Source organism: Crocodylus porosus, unplaced genomic scaffold (assembly GCF_001723895.1).
Source record: "Crocodylus porosus isolate Cpor-Errol unplaced genomic scaffold, CroPor_comp1, whole genome shotgun sequence".
NCBI classification, from domain to species: domain Eukaryota; kingdom Metazoa; phylum Chordata; order Crocodylia; family Crocodylidae; genus Crocodylus; species Crocodylus porosus.
In genome coordinates this window covers 32,971,568-32,981,781 of record NW_017728914.1, presented here as the reverse complement: position 1 = coordinate 32,981,781, position 10,214 = coordinate 32,971,568, and the positions used below count along the sequence as shown (strand labels likewise).

Genomic DNA, 10,214 nt, shown 5'->3' with positions numbered 1-10,214 from the left:
CGGCAGCAGGGCGAGTGGTGGCAAGCGGCGACTGCCCGCAGGCGCCACCGCAGCATCAGCAGCGCTGCTGCCGGGGGCGCACCCGCGGGCCGCTGCGCGTCGCCAGTGCATAGCGGCATCCGGTTTCGGATCGGCAGAGGGCACCCGGGCTGTCCTCCCTGATGGCCTCCCGCCGGTGCCGGGGGCAGCTGGAGGATGTTGCCCAGGGGTGCACAGCCCCCACGTGGCTCCCGTCTGGCCTCTCGCCTCGCCGCCCCCAGCAGGCCCCCCTTGTCTCCCGTTCAGGATCAGTGCGGAGTTCAGCTCCTGGGCCCGAGGGCTGTGCTGGAGCAAGGGGAAGGGCCTTGGCGGGCGTTAAAAGCCAGCCTGAGGGGCTGCCGGGTCAGAGCTGGGTGCCCCGAGAGGAAGGGGAGAGGGTGTTAAGGCCTGAGGACTGGAGCGTTCAGAAGGGATCAGGGAGGTGACAAGGAGCCATGAAGGCGACTGCTGGACTAGAAATGCTGCTGCCACAGCCGGGGACTTGGTTTGAAACTTTGGGTGGAGCAGGAGTAAAAGGGGCGCGAGTGCAGCGTGCACCCCTGCATCCTGCCGCTCCCCCAGCCCCTCTGCATCCTGCAGCAGCTTGCAAGACTCAGGAACCGGGACTCAGCACCTTGTTCATGTGCTCTGCCTCCCGCTGCCTTTTTATCCTGGCACCCCTTGTGTGTTCACCACTCTGTTTTCCTCCCCTCTTCCTTCCTCTCTCATTCCTTCCAGCTCCCAGATTATTTTTCCTGTCTCTCGCGAAGGCCAGCAGCTTCCTGTTTGCTTAATCCTGCTCTTAAAGGACTTCTTTACTCCATGTCCCACTTCCCTGCATGCTGAGAAAACCCCAGCCCATTAGCATGGAAGAATTCATAGGTTTGAGTGTTTAGAAAAAAGAAGAAGAAAAAAGTAAGGGTGTTTGCTGTCCACAGAGCTCTACCACAAGACAGAGCCGCGTAGGCATGACTGCTGACATACTTGTTTCCAGCAGTTTGTGTTATGGAAATATGATTCACTTCACCTGGGAGTGACTTATCAAGTCTGCAGCACTCTCCAGCAGCTGGCAGTCGGTTCTGCTATCTGGGGCTTGTCAGCAATATTAAGGCCCGTTAGTGGAATGCAGCAACATCTGTCCCTCGTCCAGGAGCCTCCTACACCGAGGACTGAGTCCATTATTGATAAGTCTGTTTTTTAGCAACATGGCAGCCGCAAGCCCCCAGCATGGAGACATGAGTGCTGTGCCACAGCACGGTACCCCAGGGCCCTCGGCACAGACAGTCACATCTGTACCTCCGTTCTGCCCTAAACACAGCATCCAGCATCCGTTAGCATTGACACAGCTACACTGCTCCCATCAGGTCACAAGGCAATATTAGTCAGGATGGCTTGTTGGGAGGGCCTCCAAAATCCAGTCTGCTTTAGGGAATCCAAAAGATCAGTATGTTAATTAACAAGACCTCTCCGTGTGTTTAATACACACGCTCTCCAAGGGTATGTCTATGTGGCAAACTGAGATGTTATTATAGTGCTGGTACATTGGCATTAGCTTGCATCTCACTACGTAGGGCAATGCTTGCAAAGACATGGCACTGCAAACTTTAGGGTGGGTTAGCTGTATCCAGCATTCCCCACCAGCTTGTAAGCTACATGAGCTTAGAATAATTCCTTAGCTAACAGTCTCTCCTGAGCCCGAATTCTGGGGTTTAAAAATAAATGCTAGCATAAACATCAGTGACATTAAGGATGATGTTTTGGGGTCTTTCCAGGATTGCTGGCAGCAGTATTCACAGATCAGACACAGTTGACAGGATTCTTAATCTGGTCAGACAAGAGTCCAGCTGGCAGAAGATGCTCTCTGTACCTTCCAAGTAAAATTACATAAAGACAAATCAATTAGCACCAGGCTCTGGGTCAGTGTTAATTTCCTTTAATTTTGGAGGCCCACTGCCCTGAATTTTAGTGATATCATTCTTAACCTGTGATAATGGAGAAGCTTGAGAGGCCTTGTCATTAATTACATGTTTTTTTTAATTAAAAGATCTGATCTCTCTCTCTGTCTTTAAGATGGGGAAATATTTAAAAATATGTCTTTTAAGACCTGTGCTTTCCAGGTAAATCGATGTAGCGTTTGAAAATAAAAGCTGTCATTTTCAAATCCTAATGCCATATTTTTAGCTAAAGAATATTTATTTTTAGAGTATTATTTTTAGACTATTTTTAGAGTAGTCTGAATGACTTGATTTTTGCTTTAAAGTAGCCTATGTTGGCTGATGTTACCGGTTTATGGCCATGACCACACTTGAAGCGATGGGTTAATGTTTAAACACATGAGCAGGAAAATGGTGTGATGTTCATCATTGAACCTTTGACCAGGTTTGTAAACACATGTACGGTGCTAACAGTGCTAGACATTGAAAACACCGGGGGGGGGGAAATAGGGACAAGTTCATCAGTCTTCCCATTTTTCCCTTCTGTCAAATTTGGGATTGATGAAAATTGCTGGCTTGTCATGGCTAACAGACTTGTCTTCTGTTTATCCATAGCATAGAGGCAGCATGGCTAGCACAGGCCTCTCTGCCCGGGTATCCCTGACAAGGTCTCTAGTTCCTTCTGCATGTATCTTCCTTCTTTTGCCCCTATCCTGAGGCTATGTAAGGGACCAGTTGTAAACTGGGCTCTTGCCTGCTAGGAAATAGTCTTAAAACATCCAATTTTTTTTACAGGCACCAAACTGCCCTCCAGCATCAACTGTTTTGGGCCATTACTAACCTTTAGCCAGGTGGTGCAGAGAGGGTGCTTGTTCCCTGCAGCTTTGTTTAGGGCAGGGGTGGGCAAAATATGGCCCAGGGGCTAGATGCGGCCCACCAGGCCATTCTATCTGGCCCACGGGGCCCCTAAAAAATGTAGAAAATTAATATTTATCTGCCCCTGGCTGCTTGTCATGAGTCCCTCAATGGCTTACCAAAACTCAGTAAGCGGCCCGCCGCCCAAAATAATTGCCCGCCCCTGGTTTAGGGGTTGGAGGCTTTCTCTCTCACATTCCACAGATGCCCTGAACACTTTTGCCCCGATTCATTGACACACCCACCAAGATCGGGAAGGGCACTTAGTGAAAAGCTTCAAAATGCGAGCAGTGAGAACTTGAACACAATGACCGAGCAGGGACAGGGACCAGAAACCATGCGGGGGTTTCCCACTCCTGCCTGGTGTGTGCTGAGTCATGCTAGGTTTGTTGTTGATGGCGTCCTGCTCCTTCCTAATTAAAATATTGCAACAAAAGCAAACTGGTGGTGTTTGTCATCCACAACCCCCTCAAAGGGCCCCTTGCTTTTTGCCTACCCCATCCTTCTGACTCACCTGTATCCCATGAGCACTTTCCTTTCTCCTCCAGAGTCTCGGGAGCTTTTCCCATTGCTCCCCTTCTATCATTGCGTCACAGGAGCTGCAGCGTGTTGGTGAAGACCTATCCTGAAGATGGTATTGAATCCACACGAGGCTTCTCCACATTCACATCACTGAGAATCACTCGAACCTGCTGAACTGTTTTCATGTTTGTACATGAACAAGGGAACATTTCAGAAAAATAGACGGATGTCAGGGAGATTCATTTACCGGTATTAAACTGTGCTTTTTTTCTACAATCCGTCTTGTTCTACCCAACCACTTCATGTGGAGGTTTACCTATATGACTGCCAAAGCTTTCATACATGGTCAGATTGTATATCTCACATGTAAGCGTTGGCTCAGATTTACCAGGAATCTTTCGGGGAACAATCTGCCTTTGGACTGGACAGAATGGTGATAAAAATGGTACTTCTGTGATTCTAGTGTTGGCCACAACATTGCACCCGTCTTATTTGAGCCTTTCTGGATAGTGTAGGATGTACATCGAAATAACAATAACAATCATCGTAATAGTAATAGTGCCCTTGAGCCTTTAGAGTTGACATTCAGTAGATGTTCGCTTTGAGATTTGGGGGTTCAGGTGAATCGCGTCCATTTTGATACTTTTATTTGTGGATGCTGTATTTGCATTTCCCATCACGAAGGTTCAGTTTCTAGGGAGTTTTCAGTGAGGAAGTCCAGGAACCAGGCAATGCAGTAAGACTTATATCTGGCTTAAAAAATAGTGGTAGATTCCCAGCCCTATTTTTGAACCGAGTGTCTGCACCTGCAGAACGCCATACAAGGAGCAAAAGAGAGCTGTTAAAATGAAAAGAGTTTAGTCAGTCTGTCAGAAAAGTGGCAGACAAGATTATGTTTAGAAGGGCTGAATTTTGTAATGTGTTTTTTGTTGTTGTTCAGGAATGCTTTGTAGAAGACTGCTCTAACGACTACTTTCCCAGGCCACTCGAGGATTGACTGCTGCCTGAAACCCAGCACATTTCAGAATCTGCAGTTATTCAGAGCATTCAGAATTTATTTTGCATCCACTGACTTCCCTCCAATCTTTTCCTCTTCCTCTTTCTGATTCCTCTTCAGAACCACCATGTCCTGGGAAGCCTTTTCTAAACCTTTTCTGCGATTCCTATACCATAGGCTCACTTGCCATGTACTTTTTGTGCCCAAACTATTTTATGTCTACATCAAACTATACATTTCAGGGACTGTCTCTCTTCTTCATGTGTAAAACACCAAGCAAGATGCTGCTGGTTCTGAAAGAACACTTTTCTAGCTGAGAAAGGAAGCCGGGATTATCTCCCAACAGGGTGAAGAGGTGACATATTTTGGGGACAGCATTGAAGGGGTGCCAGTCAATCTCTTTTAGTTTACTGGGGGGGAGGGGACTTTCCATATAGGCACTTGGTCTGACTTTTAGGTAGGTCTGAGAACTGCAGCAGCAGGAATTGTGCCTAAGGTCAAAAACAACAGGAGCGTCCCTGTCTTTCTGGGCTGAATCACACTGGATTTCTCCATGATGTCATCCTCCTCCTTCTGGAGGTTTCCTGATTTAACACAAAATCCTGCCCACAATCTGCTGTTGGCCCTGTGGAACTCCCTTGCTTGGCCCTGTGAACTACTGGAAGGAACTAAGGTCAGATGGTTGTGACTCAGCCGAGTCTCATGATCTCTTTTCTTTCTCCCTTGCCTAGGGAGGAAGCCAGTAGTTATAGAGACTAGGTAGTGTTTGAGAGCTGCAATCTACCTCACCTCCCTCTTGCTTTGTTGTGGACTCAGGAGCCAGCCTGTGTCCTGACTTGCAGCCAGTTGAAGTATTCACTCAAATCCACCCTGAACTCCATCGCTGGGAATGTTTCAGAGCAATGGCAGGGAACTGTGATTTGAAACATGAACCATTTTCTCATAAGCTGTCCTATATGCAAGCAAAGAGACATAGTTAGCTGTGTTAGTCTGAAGTCAAGCAGAAGGCAGGGTTGATTTGCTAAACTTGTGGATTTAATGACTTCAGAAATGTATCTAGTACAGGCTTTCATGAGCTGGAGCTCACTTCATCAGATGCCATGAAAGGACACTGGCCTGTATACGTGCTTTCACAGCATCTGATGAAGCAAACTTTGGACATTAGGGCTGGAAGGGACCTTGCAGGATCATTGGGTCCAACCCCCTGCCCAAGGGGCAGGAAGTCTGCTGGGGTCAGATCACCCCAGCAAAATAAGCATCCAGGTGTCTTAAAGGTGTCCAGACTAGGTGCTTGCACCACTCCGGGGGGCAGTCTATTCCAGACTCTGGGGGCTCAGACGGTAAGGAGTTTTTTCTTATGTCCAGCCTAAAACGGTCTTCCCAGAGTTTGCAACCATTAGACCCCGTCTACCCTTGGATGCCCTGGTGAACAGACGCTCTCCCAGTTCGTGGTGCACACCCCTTATATACTCATGCAAGCTTGTGCTATGTGTATCTCTAGTTTAGTTAACTTATAAGGTGCAAATCTACCCTGCCTCCTTCTTATTTTATAATTTTATATCACCATTCATGAAATAGTCTCCTAACATTGTCCATCTGTTGGGGCCCCAGATATGAATGGCCATAACCAGAAAAATCTCTGTGTGAGGGTGAATGCTGACGGAATCTCTTTCTTAAACTCACAGGCAGGGAAGAAAGTAGCAGCTGTTCTTAGTATTCATATTCTGTGGTTAAATTATCAAAGGTTAGCTCTGAAATGTCAGGATTTTTACTGAGGAAACCTCATCAGTTTTCACTGGTGCAACATACAATGTTTTGTTAAGCACAGAGGAGTCTGGGAAATATTTTTGTTGCAGTAGACATAAGACATCAAAAATATGCATATGGGTGGGAGATATAAAGTATGTAGTGCACTGTGTACTTTGGCATTATGCAATAACAATACTTCCAAAGCTGAGAGACAGAAATGTTTTTTCCCCTCTGGTATACGTACTTTACCTGACACAGAATATGTGACATGGAAAAGTTACTTGTAGCTGTTTCCTTCAATTTAAGAATTAAAATATATTATTGCATCTGATGAAGTGCCTTGTTTGCAATAATCCTTTTGTTTTTCTAAGGATGATATCTTTTAGCTCTGTGCTGCGGTACGGCAGGTTCAGGAGCTAGCCTTCCAAGTACAGCGTCATGCAAAAAAGAATAGGAAGTGAGGTCACGTGTTAGAATTATACAACAACAAACATACTCGTTACAACAGGTCTGCATCAGAGCTGGAGGCAGATTAAAATAACCTAATTGCAGTTGGGCAGGGCCAAACTAAGAGAGATTTAGACACCTACGAAGTCTGAAGAAGTTCAACTCGGGATTTAATTTTCTGGTTCAGTTCGTCTCTAGACTCATCAGCCATTTTCTGTCTGTTTTGTACAATACTTTTGTGGCATCCCAGAGTTTCATAGTTTTTTCATAGTTTAATTTTTTTTATATATTCATATTTGTAGCCTACTTTCTTAGTCTTCTAATTTTGCTTTTCATCTTTGTGTTAAAAATATTCAGGAATAGTTTAAAACTATGAAACTATTCCTGAATATTTTTAACACAAAAGATGAAAAGCAAAATTAGAAGACTAAGAAAGTAGGCTACAGATATGAATATATTATATAAAAAAATGCAACAAGATTTCTAATTGTAGTTTGTGTGTTCAGAGCTTTCAGAGATCTGTGCCATGACTCTGTGGTATAATATGTAACTGAAACCAGGCCAAACCCCCTGAACTGCCTTTCAAAAATGACATAAAAACAGATTCTACAGAACACCTGTGCAAATTACTTTGGTATATTTTACTGCTTTTATTTCCTCCCTTTGGAGGAATTTAAAATATTTTAAATTCCATAGTTGAACCTCTGCTTGGTGACAAGGTATTCAGTGGCAGGCCCTTTGTCCTGATATCCACTCGGCAGCGCCCGATCATGAATTTGGGTTAAAATCATTCTGTTAAAAAAAAAAGAAGTGATTTTTGTTTATCTTCAGGGACTGAGTAAACTCTGTCTATATTTCTGACCCATCCCAATACCTTTTTGTTTTAACCTTTGAAAAAGCCTGGTGTAAAGCCCATCTGTTTGTTCAGGCTTTCGTGTGACCAGGGAATGATTGTGGAAATTGCAAAGATCTGCATCCCAGGACAAAGTCTAACTTTTTGTTTGGTTATTGTGTGCACGCGCGCGCGCACGCACGCACGCACGCACACACACACGGTGCTGTCACTGGGTCCGCTGGTATCTAGACTCCTGGCGGTCCTGGGTGAACTTTTAGCATTCGCCCCCCCTTCACCAGAGATAATGATAATACAAATAATAATAATAGTAATAATAATTAAAATTACCATTTTAGGGCCCCCTTTCTGGCAGCCACCCAGTTTACCCATGCTTATTTGTAGCCCTGCCTAGTAACAGTTGCATTTCGCTAAAGTTAAAATAAGTAAATGGCATTTGTTGCACTAATCTGCGTGTACTTGCTGTAAACCCTCATGTGGCAACAAATCGTGTGTGTGTGCATGTATACTTGTTTTAAACCCTCACATAGCAAACAAAATGTGCATTGATAAACCTGAACTGACACTCAAGAGGTCCATAGCTCTTGCCAGCTTCTTCGTAGTTCCTCGGAAGGGTTGAGACATTCGGCATCTCATAAAAGGAGGCTCAGCATGTCTGAAATCGGCCACTTTGAGAATGCGGTATATGTGATCCATGCTGCGTGGATTCCCTCGTGTGGCGTTGTGTTTCCTGCTCCAGGCTTCACTTTGTGTAGGAAAAGTCAATAAACTTTTCTTGCTGCCAGAAGAGCTCCCTCTACCGATTTGCTTCAGTCAGATTCCAAGAGAGTCTGCAAAGAGTTTTTGGATTCAGTGTGCCCTGCATGCTGTAAAGGTCTTAAGGAGGCAGCTCTGGACAGAAGCCTCTTGTGTAGGAATGAATGATTTAACTGTAGTTCAGCGCTCTCATCGCTGCTTTTCTTACTAGGCGTCACCTTTAACACTTATGAAAGGTGCCATTCTAAAGTCCTTAATTTATTGCCCAGAAAAAAAAAAGCTAAGTTTGCGGGGACCCCTTCCGTCTTCTCCCTGTAGAGGTGGAAGCAGCAGTGTCTCTGGGGCACAGTCAGTACTTGCTCTCTGATCAGAAGTCTCGATCCATCAGTTATGGCACTCCTTGTGAAGACATCTACTCACAACCAGCATATATTTCAAGGGGCCACACAGCTGGATTTAAACTTGCAACGCAGGTGACAGAAGTTAGATGCAAATATCTCCATTTTTCTGTCCGGTCCTTAATGAGATGTTACCTTACAGTACTGCCTACATACTTAGCTGTACTTGAATCCCTTGTACACGGGCTCTGATCAAGCTCCTTCTGTTTTGCTTTGTTTACAGACAAAACTTGTTTCGGTCTGTTGAGAAGGTAGTGGGGCTGTAAACCCAAGGCATCAAAATCCATCCGTGACGTAACGATCCAGTTGGCCTTACATCAATACGGTTGGCCCCAAAAACAGAAAAAAACTCAGACAAAATAATTTCCAAATCAGATTTCTGCTGGGCTCAAACACCTTAAGGTTGCAACCTCCCGGTGTCAAGTCCTTTAAAAAACGATGTTGCTCTTCCAGACAGTAGCTTCCATTTGCCACGTTCATCCATCATCGATTTCCCGTCAGTGGACCTTAGATGCCATTTCCTTAATGAAGATGAAATGGCAGCAGACAGGCCATGGTGCTTAGGACATACCTACCTCCTAACATGCCTATAATGCTCTGCTGGCGCCAAACACACCTGCAGGGACCTCAGCGACTGCATTTACTTAGGCTGTGGCTTGCTGTAGGATGAGCGAATGACAACTTTATTGAACTCACTAAATCAGCCGCATGTTTTCTCGTCTAGGAGCTGGCTACGGTGTTGGTATAGCGTATGGTACAAGCATCTATCAATCCAAAGTAACTGCTTTCATTTCAAAGGCTTGTACCACTTCGGCAGTCCTGGTTTCCAAATGGATATAGTTAAAGCGCCACAAAATCCTGTGTAGACCAACCCCAAGTATTTCCCCAGCAACTAAATCGCAGGCAAAGGGGGATTTCTTCTATGCTCACCGTTTGGTTTGTCTACAGAGCGGGGGTACGCAGCCCCTGGCGTGGGTGCCAAGCGTGGCACGCGACGGCACTTTGCTTGGCACACGCGCCTCCGGGCAGGCGGCAGGGAAGGGGCCGGGGCCCCGCGGAGTCCGACGTCTTACAAGTCAGGGTCACGGGGGTGGCCCGCTGTCCCAAAAACACTGCCGACCCCCGCCATGGACTCGGGGAGGGCGGCCGTCGTAGAGGACGTGCCCGTTATCCGCTACTCTGTCCCCCGTGGATACGAAACCCGACGCCTTGACGTCCTCCGTCTGCCTCCTTGAGAAAGAGAAGACATTTTTCTCTTGGAGGGAAAAACAGAGGGCATACGCACGTCCGGGGAGCCTCTCGCTCAAGGCAGAGGACAGGCCGCTTGTCCTGGTGGTAGGAAACCGGACGCCTTGACGTCCCACGTTTTTCTCCCGGAGACAACAACGCACTCTCTTTCTGGAAGAGAAAAACCGAGGACACGAAGGCATTGGGTCCCGTATCGGCACGGGACAACCGGCCCGGCCCCTGCGACCTGCCCTCGGCGACACCTTTATGTCCTCGGTTTTTCTCTTCCAGAAAAAGAACACATTTTTTTTCTCTTCAAGAGAAAAACGCAGGACGTAACGGCGTCCGGCGAGCTCCCGCCTAGGGCGGCCTCCTCCCCAGCGGAGGGCAGCGGCCCG

General features: G+C 46.5%; 2 long non-coding RNA genes across 3 annotated transcripts; both read right to left on the bottom strand.

Moving 5' to 3' along the window:
* Positions 1 to 584: 584 nt before the first annotated feature.
* LOC109310154 lies at positions 585 to 5,556 on the bottom strand. Of its 2 annotated transcripts, none has more exons than XR_002101148.1 (3): positions 5,171 to 5,556; positions 3,382 to 3,564; positions 585 to 1,440 (listed from the first exon to the last, which is right to left on the bottom strand). It is a non-coding gene; the product is annotated as an uncharacterized LOC109310154 (long non-coding RNA). The 2 variants fall into 2 exon arrangements; XR_002101147.1 differs by having other exon boundaries at positions 585 to 1,437.
* A 582-nt stretch (positions 5,557 to 6,138) lies between these two features.
* LOC109310295 lies at positions 6,139 to 6,825 on the bottom strand. Its single transcript, XR_002101186.1, has 2 exons — positions 6,726 to 6,825; positions 6,139 to 6,556 (listed from the first exon to the last, which is right to left on the bottom strand). It is a non-coding gene; the product is annotated as an uncharacterized LOC109310295 (long non-coding RNA).
* Between the last annotated feature and the right edge of the window lie 3,389 nt (positions 6,826 to 10,214).